Source organism: Petaurus breviceps, unplaced genomic scaffold (genome assembly GCF_028583685.1).
Source record: "Petaurus breviceps papuanus isolate PSGF00001 unplaced genomic scaffold, PetGlider_PUasm1.0 91023, whole genome shotgun sequence".
Classification (NCBI taxonomy): Eukaryota; Metazoa; Chordata; class Mammalia; order Diprotodontia; family Petauridae; genus Petaurus; species Petaurus breviceps.
Genome location: NW_027187398.1, coordinates 3,761,314 through 3,776,630, shown reverse-complemented (window position 1 = coordinate 3,776,630; position 15,317 = coordinate 3,761,314). Strand labels below are relative to the sequence as shown.

General features: G+C 38.8%; 1 protein-coding gene across 2 annotated transcripts in view; it reads right to left on the bottom strand.

Annotated features, from left to right (window-relative positions):
• Positions 1-15,317, bottom strand: part of USP32 (ubiquitin specific peptidase 32) — a 270,325-nt gene that overhangs the window by 212,440 nt on the left and 42,568 nt on the right. The window lies entirely within an intron of this gene.

The window sequence follows — 15,317 nt, the reverse complement described above, 5'->3', positions numbered from 1 at the left end:
GAAATGAGCACAAAAACAGAGACACAGAATTAATAACAGTAAATTCCTAAAGGGAGAACACGTATACACAATATAATAATTATTTTGCACTTGGAAAATAAAAAAAACGGGGTGGCTAGGTGGCACAGTGAGTAAAGCGCCAGCCCCAGAGTCAGGAGGACGCGAGTTTGGTTCCGGCCTCAGAAACTTAACACCCACACAAAAACACTAGGCATGTAACCTTGGGCAAGTTACTTAACCCCAGTTGCCCTCCGAAAGGCAAATATATACATATAACAAAAACAATATTTTTTAAAAGGTGCCATCCTAAGCAGTTCAATAAACTCAAAATGAGGTAGTCTCATAATTCCTTGAGACAGAAGGAGTTAAAAACAGCGGGTTTTATAACCAATAAAGCAAGGTGTCACTTGCCTCTATTTCCTACAAGGTAGATGTGGGATACGAGGACAAAAATGAAATATTCTCTTCCTTTAGGGAGCTTTTATTCTCATGGTTAAGATAACATGTACATAAACAGATATACTGAGTTGATGGAAAGTAATCACAGAGGGACCAGGAAAGGCCTCTTGTAAAAGATGGCATTTGTGTTGAGTCTTAAAGAAAACTAGGGACTCTTAAAAGGCAGAAGGTGTTATAGTAATGAGATTTGGAGATCTTCCATGCCCCTTGAACTTGCTGACATAGCAGGAAGGGATCGGGCAGGAAAGAGACAGAGTGGAGTAGGAGCCAGCCTGGAGCCAGCACTGTTACTAGAAGTGGTGGCACAAACTCCTTTTTTTTTTTTTGAGCCAGCCAGAATTTCTGCTAAGGATTCCTGCTGAGGACTGCCAGGGGGCAGGAACTGCTGGGAGTGAGCTGGTTGAAGGCTCAGTGAGTGAGGAGAGGAAGTTCTTTGCCTGAGGTAGCCTGTTCTGTTTTGAAGGCTTGAGAACATGGGTGTTTACTGCATTAACTGCATGTAGCATTAACTACATATATTAACTGCATTAACACAGTAGCATCCGGGGCTACTGTGATGGCTTTGACTTTCTGGTTTGGGGATTCAGTTTTCTGGTATTTGAATAAATGTTCTAGCTATGCTCCCATGTAGAGAGCCTGTTATATTTTGTGATTAATACCCAGATCAGCATATTTATAGTTACCGTAGGCATTGTGAATACTGCATTGTTGATACAGAGGGGAAGAGGTAAAGCATTCCAAGTATGTGACACAGCCAATACAAAGACAATGGAGAGGGGAGACAGAACATTCTGTGTGATCTGCAAATAAAGTTAATAAGTCTGGACCACTGAACATACACACAAAAGTAATGTATAAGGAGACTGGTAAAGTAGTAACTTACCAAGTTGTGAAGAACTTTAAATGACGAAGATCTTTATAACTGATCTAGCCATTGAAGTTGATTCAAGTCAAATCAACAAGCATCTATCAAGTCCCACTATCTTTGTCTCCTTGCATGGGAAGTGCTTAGGCTGGGGAAACTGTCTGTGAATAAAGTAATATCCCCTCCCAAAATCTTTTCATTTTAGGCACAAAAGGTCTCACAGAAAAAAAAAAAAAACAGGCATAGACAGACTGTAATCTATATTAAAGATCTCATTATTTTATCTTTTCGTCAAAATCTACCACTCTTCTGAACTTCTATTAGAGTTGAAGAACCATTATCCTTTCCAGTTATCCAGGTTCATAACTTCAGTGTCATCCTTGATAATTCAATCTCATTTATCCCAGCTCTCCAATCCGTTGCCAAAACTTGTCATTTCTATCACCACAATATCTCATACCTGTTTACTTCCCTCTACTTACAAAGCCACCACTTTAGTTCAGGCCTTAATCATCTCTTGTCACTACTAATGCGATAGTCTTCTAAATGGTCTTCCTGCCTCCTCTCTGTACTCTAATATATACAACCTACACATCTATAGCATACTTTTCCTAAAGCACAGGTTGTTATTATGTCATTTCCTTACTCAATAAACTCCAGGGACTCCCTAATGACCACAATATTTCATCTTGAGCTATCCTTTTAAAATTTCAACTTCTGATACGAGTTTTATAATGTACAAAATTATTTCCCAAAATATACCTAAAGGACACTTATTGTGACATAAATAGTACATGTATATAACTTATAAGTAAATAAATATATGTGTACATATGTACAGTGGATATATACAGATAGATCAAAGTGTATGCTCAAAAAATATTCCCCCACCATACCTAAAAGACATATATTATAACATATAAATAGTACAATATCTAAGTTATAAGTATGTATATATTTGTATATAGATATGCATGTGCATGTATATAAAAGTATACATGTTATATATATACATGTATATAGATACATATATATCTCAATGCACGTGATCAAAAATTTTCTACTGTTAGGACAGCTACATGGCACAGTGAGTAGAGCACCGGCCCTGGCGTCAGGAGGACCTGAGTTCAAATCCAGCCTCAGAAGCTAACACACTAGTCATGTGACATTGGGCAAGTCACAACCCCACCTGCCCTCCAAAACACACCCCCCCCCCAAAAAAATTCCTGTTAATGTACTACCAAACAAGTTCAGAGAATACTCTTCTAGAAGACATTAAATGGCCACAAATTTGACTGGTAAAAGCCTAAACAACAAAAACAATAACTCCTAAAAATGAAGCACAAGATAAATACAAGGTAGTTAATGATGGGGAGGATAGTAAAAGGGAAGGAAGGGGATTAAAGAACAAGTGAACAAACTTCACATTCTCTAATCAAAACAAAGACTTGAAGGAACCAAGGGTCATCTCCACAACAAGCAAAAGACAGGGAGATTGCAAGAAGTAGAAAACCTTAAACTGTACAATATGAGAAAATGGAAAACCAGAGAAAAATAAAAACTTGACAAAGGTGATTTCATTTGCAAAAGCCCAAAAGTGAAGACTTGTGAAAAATAAAAGCTTCATAGGAACAACACCACTCAAAACTAGTCCAGAAACTAGTCTCAAAATACCCTAGGGCAGTTGGATTGAGCCTTTACCAAAGAGTTAGGAGTGATCTTAGCAGCAAGTACAAGAAAAATGTAGATATTAACAGTGAGCTAGACAAATAATAATTAACAAATTACTCTGTACAAGAACTACTACTGGGGCGGACAGGTAGTTCAGAGTAAGAGCACCGGCCCCAGTGTCAGGATGACCTGGAGATCGAATCCGGGCTCAGATACTTAGCACCACACCCAGAATTAACTGGCTGTGTAATCTTGGGCAAGTTACTTAACCCCAATTGCTTAAAAAAAAAAAAAACTACTACTTTTAGCAAAGGAGAAAATAACTCATCTGAGTCTTGAGAGAAGGCAATAGGTAGAGGTGAGGTCAGAAAGCATTCAAGGCACAGGGAACAAGCCCACAATCCTACACCAAGTCAGGAAATAGAGTGACTTTTGGGTTTTTTTTTTTTTTTGCTTTTTGCAGGGGGGAAGGCAGGGCAATTGGGGTTAAGTGATTTGCCCAAGGTCACACAGCTAGTAAGTATTAAGGGTCTGAGGCCAAATTTGAACTCAGGGCCTCCTGACTCCAGAGCTGGTGCTCTATTCACTGTGCTCCCTAGGCGCCCCAATAGAGTGATTTTTTAAGGAATATGAAGGCCAGTGTTACTAGATTGTGGAGTTCCTAGAGGGTAATAAAATATAAGAACACTGGAAAGTTAGAAAGAGTCCAGGTTGTAAAAGGTTTTAAAATGAAAATTTTATTCTCTTTATTGTAGAAAAACAGAGGATTTTATATAAACATTTATACCAAAATAACTTTATATTGCTCCTAGAAGTAATAGGGAACCACTGGAGTTTATTAAACAGGTGGGTGACATGGTCAGGCCTGAGCTTTAGGAAGATCACTTTGGCAACTGAATAAAGGACAGTCTGGGGGAAGACTTGAGACAGGGGGACCAACTAGCAGGTTACTGCAACAATGCAAGAGATGAGTGCTGTGGGCCTGAGCCAGCGTGATGGCTTTGTGAATGGAGAAGTATAAGAAAAACATTATGAAAGAAACAACACAACTCAGCAAAAAATGGATATTTGGGATAACTCAGTGAAGAATTGAGAATGACACTGAAGTTGCAAACTTAGCCAACTAGGAGGACAGCAGTGCTCTCACAAATGGAAAAGTTGGGAAGAAGGGAGGGTTTGGGATAAATATAATGAATTCTGAATTGGAACTGCTGAGTTTTAGAAGTGTATGGGACTTCCAGATCTAGATGTTCAATAAGCAGTTAGTGACTGAGCTAAGAGATGAGGGCTGGATATGTTCATTTCAGAGTTGTCTACATAGATATAACTGAACCCTCAGAAGCTGATGAGATCACCAAAAAAGACGATACAGAGACAGAAAAGGGTCTAGGGATACCCATGAATATGGGGAGGGATACAGATCATAAATTATAGTAAAAGAGACTGAGAATGAGCTGTCAGAAAAGGAGGAGAAGTAAGAGAGGTCACAAAATTCCAAGGAAGAAGAAATGCCAGAGAAAATAAGATGGTTAATCATGTGACCACATATGAACAGGCAGTCTTCAGAGGAAGAAATTAAAGCTATCTATAGTCATATGAGAAAATACTCTAAATCACTACTGATTAAAGAAATGCAAATTAAAACTATTCTGAAGTCCCATATCACATCTATCAGATTGGTTAACATGACAAAAGAGGAAAATAATTACTATAGGAGAAGATCTGGGAAAATTGGAACACTAATGCATTGTTGGTGGAGTCATGAACTGATCCAATCATTCTGGAGAGCAATTTGGAACTATGCCCAAAGGACTATAAAACTGTGCATAACCTTTGATTCAGCAATACCACTATTAGGTCTATATCCCAAAGAGATCATTAAAAAGGGGAAAGTTCATTTATAAGTCAGTTGTTTGAAAATAAGAATCCAAAAGGCAGCATTGTGCAATAATGAATCAAAAGAGCCTTGGTTCAGGGTGGCTAGGTGGCGCAGTGAGTAAAGCGCTGGCCCCAGGGTCAGGAGGACTGGAGTTCGGTTCCAGCCTCAGACACTTAACACCCACACAAAAAAACTAGCCGTGTAACCTTGGGCAAGTTACTTAACTCCAATTGACCTCCAAAAGGCAAAATAAATAAATGAATGAATGAATGAATGAATGAATAGATAAATAAATGAATGAATGATTTTTTTAAAAAGAGCCTCGGTTCAGCTACCAGGCACAGTTTACACCTCAGCCCTGTCATTTGTGGTCTGTGTGACTTAGGCAATTAATTTAACTAATGTGGGTCTCAGTTTCCTTTATACAAAAAAAAAAGAAGGATTTGAATTAAATAGCTCCTAAGGATAACTCTAGCTCTAAATGGGTGTTCCTTTATATATGTTCACATAGGGAAAGAGAATGTGACCATGCTAGTACAGGCCATAAAACCATGATCAAAGTATTTACAATTTTTTCCAACTTGGAAGAGACACCTAAGAGGTCATCCAATCCAATTCACACCTGAATATGAGTATCCTTTACAACATCCAAAAATAAGTTGCTATCTATCTTTGTTCTCTACTGAAGAAAAAACAATATCCGCCTAAGGCAGTTCACTCCATTTTGGAATGGCTGTTTCTTAGGAAGTTTCTCCTTGTTTTCCTTATATCAGGTCTAAATTTGTCACTCAGAAACTTCTCTTCATTGCTTTTAATTTAATCCTTCTTCCACATTCCAGTCATTCAGATCCTAGAAAGACAGCTATCATTTCACTCCACCCCCACCCAAGCCTAATCTAGTTCAAGTTCAACTTCCTTCAACCTACTTCCATATGGCAAGACATTCAGGGCTCTTCACCAACCTAATTACTAAGCCTATGGACACCCTCCAATCTACCTATGTTCTTACAGCACTTAGCAGAATGTAGGCATGTCAATGCTCAAGTGATTACTTTCCTAAAATAAGGTCCCCAGAGGTAAAGAGAGTATCCAGGCAGGGTCTGACCAGACCAGATCACAGCAAAACTAATATCTTCCTAGTCGCAGACACTAGGCTTCTTTCCTTTTTTGTTGCTCTTGTTCAGCTGTTTCAGTTTAGTTGCCCCATTTTGGATGTTTTCTTGGCAGAGATACTGAAGTGGTTTGCCATTTCCTTCTCCAGTTCATTTTACAGATGAGGAAACCAAGGCTAAATGACTTGCCCAAGGTTACACAGCTGAGGTTAAATTTGAACTGAAGGAGAGATGCTCCCAGACTTCAGGCCCAGCACTTTGTCCACTGCGCCACCTAGCGGTCTCCTTTCGTAATTCAGCCTACTAGTTTTCTGGATGCCACTCACACTCATCTTGCTTTCCACTGAAATCTCTTATCTTGTTCAATCTCCTCTGGCCCAATTTTGCAACTAAACAAATAAATATACAAAATATGGAGTAAATCTTATCCCATACTCTTAGACTTTAACAAAATGAAACCAAAAAAGCCAATAAACAATTCACCTCAAGTATTCATTAAACAGAAGCATGAAAGAGTACAGTGGTCTCCAAACTGAGACTCCCAGACTTCCAACACCATGGCATGACGTAAACCAACCGGAGGGCAAAAAGATAGGTCATTTTCCACCCTCCCCATCACAGCTAATCAGAGGATTCAGCTCGAAGAAAGTCATACCTACACTTCACATGAGACAGCTAAGTCTCCCACTAAACCTGAAGTCAGGAAGACTGGAGTTCAAATCCTGTCTCAGACAGTTCTTAGATAAGTCACTTGACTTCTGTTTGCTTCAGGTTCCTCACTTACAAAATGAGAATAATACAACTACCTCCCAGAATTGTTAATAAGGATAAAATATTTCTAAAGCACTTGGAAAACCTTAAAAAGTTATATAAATACTAGCCATCACAAATTGCCATATACTACATCTTCTACCACTATGCACTCTCAATCTTCCCATTTTCTACACACAGCACCTGCTCCTGAGGGAGGTTATACCTAATCATTACTGAGATACCCACAAAAGCAATGATGTAGATGTCACTGGGGGGGAAATCACTGTCTCCTAACAAAGGAAGTCCCTCTTCCTTAGATTTGGGTCCCCATCAGTAAGAGCTCACCCTCAGCTTCCTTTTATGTTTCTGAAGGGACTGCATATGCAGGCATGGATAGGTCACAGTTATATCAGTACATTCTCTTTCTCCCAAAATTGACTTTTCTCTAAACATTCCTAAAAAGTCTGTTCACAACCTCCTTGTCATATACTATTCCTTACTCTCGTTCAACCTACATATCCAATCAGTTGTCAGATTTTGTCATCTCTACTTCTACAACATCTCCTGAATATGTCCTCCTTTCTAATGAAAGAGCCACCAAACTAGATCAGGTCCTCAACATCTGTCTCCTGGACTACTACCACAATCTCTTTTATTGATCTCATTTCCTCTACTCTCCCCATTGCAAACAAACCAAGTGATTTTCCTAAAAGTTCTGATCACATCATTCTCCCCAATTCATGAAACTCTTAGGGATTTCTCTGCTGATTCTAGGATCAAATACAAACCTCTCTGTCATTTAAAGCCTGACATATTTGATTTCAACTTATCTTTCCAGTCTTATATATTTCTTCCTTTTCTACAGAACAGAGCCCAACAAAATTAACATTTTGTTGTTCACACTTTTATAAATAACTAAAATTTCCAAATACAAATAGGAAATTAATGTATGATACCATACATTAAACAAAACTAAGTAAAGGAGTGGATTTATATTGAAAATTGCTACTCAGCTGAAATAAAAAATAATTCAATTTTGTTTGTCTGCTGATAATGTAGAGAAAAGGACTCCTGCTGAAAAGCTGTTTTATTTACTATTTATGGACTATTATTTGATTGCTATATTGAATATTCCATAAAAACTTTTTTGAAAAAGCAATTCACCCACTTGGCTAGCTACATTGATAAAATTAACTGAATAATTAATCACCAGCTATTATTTCTAAGTCCAGGGCTTCAACAGGGACTTCTGAAAAATAATAAAGCATTCATTCACATTGCTCTCACTAAAAATACTGTTCATAATATTTTAGTGGGAGCAAAAACACTTTATACCAGGAATATTTTTTTTAGAAATTAAATTATTTAACCATTATCTCATCCTTTTTAATGTATATTTTGGGTATGTTTTGTAATAAACGTAATATATCAAGACAACAGCATGTCATAATTTATAAATATATAAATTTACATATGTTGGTAGGGGAGTCTCTTTTTATACATGGAATATACATATGTATACACATATGTATCTGTGTGGATTTGTTGATAGTAACATGTGATCAAAAAAGTTTGGAGAGAATTGGCATGGTAAATAAAGAGCTGGCCTCAAAGTCAAGTAGACCTGCATTCAATCCATGCCTCTAATACACATACTTTTTATGTGAAACTGAGTCATTTAACCCTCTCAGTACTACAGACTAAGTCTAAGGCTGTAAGTTACCCAAAAGAAAAATTATCTATATTGATATAGGGAGATTCTAATTCCAATGAATCACAGATCCAAACAAAAAAAAAGTTCCTATAAAAACACAAAATGGGCCATCTAGGTGGCACAGTGAATAGAGCACCGGCCCTGGAGTCAGGAGAACCTGAGTTCAAATCCGGCCTCTGACACTTAACACTTACTAGCTGTGTAACCTTGGACAAGTCATTTAACCACAACTGCCCTGCCTTCCCCCTCCAAAACTCAAAAAAACAAAACAAAACAAAAATGATATCCATCTTTGTTTGAAACAAATGACTTGGACATAAAGGGTTAGCACCATAAACAAATTAGGAACAAGAAATAAACTAACTGATAGATGGATAGAAGAGTTCTTGAATAAATAAGGGAGGGGTGGGATCACAGAAGTTAAAATGGAAAATTTTGACTGAATAAAATTGAAAGTGTTTCAACAAACAAAACCAATGCAGCTAAAATGAGAAGAAGAGCAAATAATGGGGGAGGAGGGGCAAGAACTTTGCAGTAAGTTTCTCTGATAAAGGTCTTATTTCTAAGCTATATAAGGAAATGATTAAGATTTGTAAGAATAAGCACCAAGCCCTAAATGATAAATGGTTAGAAGATATGAAGAAGCAATTCTGTAAGGAAGAAATATGTTATCAATGGCCATATGGAAAAAACTCTCCAAATCATTAATGTGAAACAGTGAAAATTAAAGCAACTCTGAGGTTTCAATTCATACGCATCAGAATGGAAAAACTGACAAAAAAAAGAAAAATAACAAATGTTTAAAGTGCTATGCACTGGTCTGCCTAGTCTGGAAAGCAATTTGGGTTTTTATTGAGAAGAAAAATAAAAACCATCACAAATATGTATAGACATGCAAAACAAATTTCGCCATTAACCACATCCTACCCCCACCAAAAAAAAAAAGGGAAGAAAAATAGAAGAAAATATGCTTGAATCTATACTCTGAGTCCATCAGTTCTCTTTCTGGAAATAGATAACATGTTTCATCATGTCTCCTTTAGAATTGGTTGGTCATTGTGATCATGAAGTAGTTATTGAAGTCTTTCAAAGTTTATTACCTTTACGATATTGCTGTTAACTGTATAAATTATTCCCCTGGTTATTCTTTTTTTTTTTTTGTGGGGGGAGGATAATTGGGATTAAGTGACTTGCCCAAGGCTACATGGCTAGGTGTGTGTGTGTGTGTGTGTGTTAAGTGTCTGAGGCTGGATTTGAACTCGGGTCCTCCTGACTCCAGGGCCAGTGCTCTATTCACTGAGTCACCTAGCCGCCCCTCTCCTGGTTATTCTTACTTCATCTTGGAACTATGACCTAAAAGTTAATGAAGTGGGCATACCCTTTAACCCAACAATATGAATACTAGGCCTAAATCCCAAAGAAAAGAAAGAGGAAAAAGACCTATATATACAAAAATATTTGTAACACCACTTTTTGTGGTTTTGAAGAACTGCAACCTAAGGGAGTATAGGTCAACTGGGGGTTGGCTAACAAATTATAGCATATAACTGTCATAGATTATTCCTGTGCTTTAAGAATTAATAAAAAAGGACTTTCAAAGAAACTTGAGAAACCTGTATAAACTGATACAGAGTAAAGTGAGCAGAACCAACAACAGCATTTACAATAACATTATAAGGATAAAAAACATTGAAGATTTAAGAAATCTGGAGGAAGAGGCACAGATGGGTTATCTATCTAATAATCTCAAGGCACACAATATAATAATAAGTCCAAGTAACTATACAGGTATCCGAGTTAAAGTTAATATTTTTCCAGATTGATTAGGGCTTCATTCTGTATTTAATCAAGAGGGAAAGAGAGAGAAAACCCATTATTACCCCACGTGTTAAAAGTAAAATCTTCACAAAAACTAGCCTGTGACCTTGGGCAAGTCACTTAACCCCAACTGCCCTACTTAAAAAAAAAAGTAAAGTCTTAAATGTACTCAATTTGGAGAGTCTACAACACACAAGGTAGATGTAACTCTCACTCTTAGAAAAAAGATCATGTTTTACTTCTTCACAGAGTCACAGTGTTTAAAGCCTGACCCAAAGGATAGCAATGTAAATGAACTAAGCAGATTACTCCAAAGGACAGAGTTCAGTCAGTCCTCACCACCTATCAGATTCATGGGCTCCAGATAATCTAGATACCTCAAATTGAATGTTTAAAACCAGTTATCTTTTCTTATAATTTATGTCATTTCTGAATTGAAGCATGAACAATCAGCAAGAAGAATCTGCTGTAACTGTTAAACTATAATAATGAAACCCACAGATAATGGTAACCAATCATATGACACTTATTTCCACTTTCCTCTAATGAAAAACCTACAAAAGCCCCAATTTTTATTTTTTAACAATTTCAGAAGAGTGAAAGGTAGCTAACCTATTTATACAGAGCTAAGAAATTTAATTAAGTACGTTTCCTTGAGTAAATCATCCTGAAACCACTAGTCTTGGACTTTAAAAATATATTTTCCTCTCAAATCCATCTTTTATTTTGTTGCCAATATGGTTTACATAGTCATCATTTTCAGTTTTTGAAGCAAATGTTCTTAACTTTTTTGTGTTATGGATGCCTTCAGCAACTGGGTGAAGCTCATGGGTCCTTTCTAAGAATAATGTTTGTTTCCTCTATTCCTAACTAAAGGAAAGGCGAAATTTCAGTTAAAGATAAGTGAAAATAAGCAAGTATTTCTTTTCTAAATTCATGGATACCCTAAAATCGATGCATGGCAAGAGACATCAAGAACTCCTATTCTAGAGAGATTCCCAATTTATACTTGGCCCTTAGACAAAAATGTCTCTCCCAGACATTATTTTTAAAGTGGCCTTTTGGGGGCAGAGTCAAGACAGTGGAGTAAAAACAGGAACTTTTCTGAGCTCTACTCCAACCACTTCCAATAGCTGTAAAATATGTCTCTAAACAAATTTTAGAGCTACAGAACCCACAAAGTGACAAAATGAAACAAATCTCCCGCTGAAGGCACCCTGGGAGGCTGACAGGAAGGGTCTATCACACGCAGCTAGGAGCCAAGTGCAGTCCCGAATGAGCCACACTTAGTTCTAGCCCCAGGGAGGCCCCAACGAGTCATTGCAGACTTCAGGAGAGTGAATCACCAACAGCTGTGGTGGTTTCCAGACTTCTCAACCCATAAACGCCAAAGAGAAAGTGAAAGGTCAGTGGGGAACTCTGTTGGAACTGGGTGACAGAAGAGCGCTGTCTAGCCCCTGCCCTTGGGATGAGAGGTAGAGGAGGTCTGGCGGCTGCAGCTGCTGCCACGTGCCTCCAAAGCTCCTGGCCTGCAGATCATAGGGGAACCAAGCGAACATTCAAAGGGTAATTGCTCTTGCTTTGACCTGCTTGGATCTGGATCATGGTCTTGAGTTGTAGTCCTGGGGTGTGTGGCCAGTGTGCCAGAACTTGGGGTATCTGTAGAAAGGGGACCCTCCTCATAGCTCTGACAACATCTGCTAAAATCCCAGTGATTTGGGACAAAGCTCTCTCCATTATGGAGGCAGAGTTCTATTGTGGCAAAGAGCTCAAAAGTCAAGTAATTGGCTGTCAAGATGAGTAAGCAGAGGAAGGGCAGTCAGACCATGAATCCTTTCTTGGGGACAAAAAGGATCAAAACATGAAACCAAAAGAAGTCAATGAAGTCAAAACTCCTGCATCAAAAGCTTCCAAGAAAAATATATGGTTACAAGCCATGGAAGAGCTCAAGAAGGATTTTGAAAATCAAGTAAGAGAAGTGGAGGAAAAATTGGGAAGAGAAATGAGGATGCAAGAAAATCATGAAAAGAGAGTCAACAGCCTGCTAAAGGAGACCCAAAAATACACTGAAGAAAATAACACCTTAAAAAAACAGACTGGAAGGGGCAGGGGGAGGGGGAGGGGTGGAGAAGGCCCAGGTAGAGGGTGGGAGGGGGCACTGCAGGAAAGGGCTGATTTGGGGGCCTGGGGGCTGGGCAGGGGGTCTCTTGGGAGGAGTAGGTCCCTCCCAGAGCACACTGGGCAGAAGCAGGAAGTCTTGCCTGGAATCTCTTCCTCCTCCCCCAGAGCCATCTCTGCCTCCTCCCCTGGAGCAATCTCTGCCTCCTAGAAGCCAGCTCTATGCCTGCATGTCCCAGGTAGGTTGGCGCCCAGGTCCCACACATGTCCTGCCTTTTGCTGACTGCAGATGCCATTGTGTCTCATGGTCTCTGACCTCAAGGAGCCTGGATTCTGTGGGAATTGCCCCCAGGAGCAGCCAAACCCCAGCCCAGGAGTCAGTGACATTCAAGGACATGGCTGTGGACTTCACCCAGGAGTGAGGCCTCTTGGACTATCCACAGAAGGATCTATACAAGGAAGTCATGTTGGAGATTGCCCGGAACCTGCTCTACCTGGGCCTTCTAGTTCCCAGAGAAGATGTGATCTCTTATTTTGAGAAAAGGGAAACACCATGGATCCTGGAGGAAAAAGACCTGAAGAGCCTCGGTCCAGGAGGAGAGATCAGACTTAAAGTGAAGAATACTCCTATAGACCTGAGCCTTTCTGTGGAAGAAACTCAGTAACAAAGATTCATGGGTGATGGTCCCTGTGACTACAATTGGGGAGAAATCTCTGCTCATCATCAGGGAATCCACACTGTGGAGAAACCAGGCAGTCTTACCCTGCATCACAGAATCCACACTGGAGAGAAACCTTTTGAATGCAATAAATGCAGAAAGGCTTTTACACATAGGAGCAGTCTTACCCTATATCAGAGAATCCACATTGGACAGAAACCTTATGAATGAAATCAGTTGGAAAAGCTTTTACACAGAATGCTTCTCTTAGAGTACATCAGGGAATCCACACTGGAAAGAAACCTTATGAATGCAATTAGTGTGGAAATGTCTTCAGAAGCAGCTCTTGCTCAACATAAGAGAAGCCACACTGGGGAGAAACCTTATGAATGCAATCAGTGTGGAAAGACTTTCAAAGTCAGCTCCAGTCTTGCTGAACATCAGAGAATACACAATGGAGAAAAACCATATGAATGTAATGAGTGTGAAAAGGCTTTCAGAGTCAGTTCCAGTCTTGCTAATCATCAGAGAATTCACACTGGGGAGAAACCACTTTGAATGGAATCAGTGTGGTAAAGCTTTTACATGGAGGGCCCACCTAAGAGTACATCAGAAAATCCACACTGGAGAAAAACCTTATGAATGCAATCAGTGTGGAAAGACCTTCAAATGCAGCTCCATTCTCGCTAAACATCAGAGAAAAGACACTTGAGAGAAACCTTATGAATGTAGTCAGTATAGAAATACCTTCAGAGGCAGCTCCAGTCTTGCTCAACCTCAGAGAAGCCACACTGGAGAGAAACCTTATAAATGTAATCAATGCGGAAAGAATTTCAGAAGCAGCTCAAAGCTTGCTGAACATCAGAGAATCCACAGTACGGAGAAATCTTTTGAATGTAATCAGTGTGGAAAGGATTTCAGAGTCAGCTCTGATCTTTCTGAACTTCAGAGAATGCACACTGGAGAGAAACCATTTAAATGTAATCAGGGTGGTAAAACTTTTCCCACAGAGGGCCAACCGTAGAAGACATCAGAAAATCCATACTGGAGAGAAACCATATGAATGTAATCAGTGTGGAAAAGCTTTTAGATTCAACTCAGATCTAGTTAAACATCAGAAAATTCACACTGGAGAAAACACAATCCATGTGGTAAAGCATTCAGGCAAAAGTCAACCCTCTTTTCACATCAGAGAATTCATATAAGATATAAATCTCATCACTGACATGACTGTGGAGAGGCTTGTAAATGGAGTATTCTGAGGAGGTTCACTGTGTTCTACTCAAGCACCCAAGAGGAACCAAGCTTCCCAACCTATCCCCACCCACCCAAGGAGACAGCAGCTGGCCATATGTCTATGTTATATGTCCCAAACCTTTAGGAATTTAACTATTTGAAAGAAATTGACCCAAGTTGACTCTTATCACTATTAGCCAATGCAGGGTTCTTTTGAATAGAATAAAATTAATTACCTTAAAAAAAAACTCAAATAGCAAAAGAGGCCCAAAAAGCCAAGGACAAGAATGCCTTAAAAAGTCAAATTGCCCAGATAGAAAAAGAATTTCAAAAGTTCACTGAAGAGAATGATTCCTTCAAAATTAGACTGGAGCAAATGGAAGCTAATGACTTTATGAGAAATCAAGATACTATTAAACAGATCCAAACAATGAAAAAACAGAAGGCAATGTGAAATATCTCACTGCAAAAACCACTGCACTGGAAAACAGATCCAGGAGAGATAATTTTAAAATTATTGGACTACCTGAAAGCCATGATCAAAAAAAGAACCTAGAAATTATCCTTCAAGAAATTCTCAAGGAAAATGGCCCTGATATTCTAGAACCAAAAGGCAAAATAGAAATTGAAAGAATTCACTGATTTCCTCTTGAAAAAGATCCCAAAAAGAAAACTCCTAGGAATATCATAGCCAAATTCCAAACTTTCCAGGTCAAGGAGAAAATATTACAAGCTGCCAGGAAGAAACAATTTGAGTATTGCGGAAACACAATCAGGATAACACAGGATCTGGCAGCTTCTAAACAAAGGGATCAAAGGGCCTGGAACATGATATTCTAGAGGTCAAAGGAGGTAGGACTAAAACCAAGAATCACCTACCCAGCAAAACTGAGTGAAATGCTTCAGGAGAAAATATGGGCTTTCAATGAAATAGAGGACTTTCAAGTATTCTTGATGAAAAAAACAGAGCTGAACAGAAAATTTGACTCTCAAAGACAAGAAGCAAGAGAAGCATGAGAAGGTAAACAGGAAA